The sequence below is a fragment of the Arachis duranensis genome, chromosome 3 (assembly GCF_000817695.3).
Source record: "Arachis duranensis cultivar V14167 chromosome 3, aradu.V14167.gnm2.J7QH, whole genome shotgun sequence".
Lineage (NCBI taxonomy): Eukaryota > Viridiplantae > Streptophyta > Magnoliopsida > Fabales > Fabaceae > Arachis > Arachis duranensis.
In genome coordinates, this window is record NC_029774.3 from 63,240,626 (window position 1) to 63,241,860 (window position 1,235).

Genomic DNA, 1,235 nt, shown 5'->3' on the forward strand with positions numbered 1-1,235 from the left:
GGAGGTGGAAGCTTTTGTCTTCTCTTTCTCTTTTCTAGAGGTTTCTCTGGCCTTAGGTGCCATCAATGGTAATGGAAAAACAAAAAGCTTATGCTTTTACCACACCAAACTTAAAATATTGCTCACCCTCGAGCAAGAGAAGAAAGAAAAGAAGACGAAGAAGAAGAAAATATGGAGGAGAAGGGGAGAGGTGTATTCGGCCAAGAAGGAGAAGAGAGGTGTGTGTTGTGTGAAAATTAAGGAGAATGGAGGGGTTTATATAGGGAAGTGAGAGGGGGTAGGTTCGGCCATTTAGGGTGGGTTTGGGTGGGAAAGATTTTTGAATTTTGAAGGTAGGTGGGGTTTTTGGGGAAGAGTGGATGGATGTGAGTGGTGAAGGGGGTAATTGGGAAGAGAGATTGAGGTGATTGGTGAAGGGTTTTTGGGAAATTGTGTTATAGGATTAATTAGGAGGTAAGGTGGGAATATGTTAGGTGGGGATCCTGTGGGGTCCACAGATCCTGAGATGATCCTGTGGGGTCCACAGATCATGAGGTGTCAAGGATTTACATCCCTGCACCAATTAGGCATGTAAAATTCCTTATCATACCATTATGGCGTTTAAACGCCGAAGTGGTGCACGTTCTGGGCGTTCAACGCCCCATGTGTAGCATGTTTCTGGCGTTGAACGCCAGTTCCATGCTTATTACTGGCGTTCAGCACCAGCTTTCCTCAGGGCACATTCCTGGCATCCAAACGCCAGGATGTTGCTTGCTTCTGGTGTTCAGCGCCAGATCCATGCTTTGTTCTGGCGTTAAACGCCAGCCAGATGCTCCTTACTGGCGTTTAAACGCCAGTAAGTCCTTCCTCTAGGGTGTGATTTTTCTTCTGCTGTTTTTTATTCTGTTTTTAATTTTAGTATTTTTTTTCTCGTGATTCCACATGATCATGAACCTAATAAAACATAAAATAACAATAAAATAAAAATAAAATTAGATAAATAAAAATTGGGTTGCCTCCCAACAAGTGCTTCTTTAATGTCAATAGCTTGACAGTGGACTCTCTTGGAGCCACAAAGGTGATCAGGTCAATGTTGTGAACTCCCAACACCAAACTTAGAGTTTGGATATGGGGATTCAACACCAAACTTAGAGTTTGGTTGTGGCCTCCTAACACCAAACTTAGAGTTTGATTGTGGGGGCTCTGTTTGACTCTGTACTGAGAGAAGCTCTGCATGCTTTCTCTCCAGTGTTACA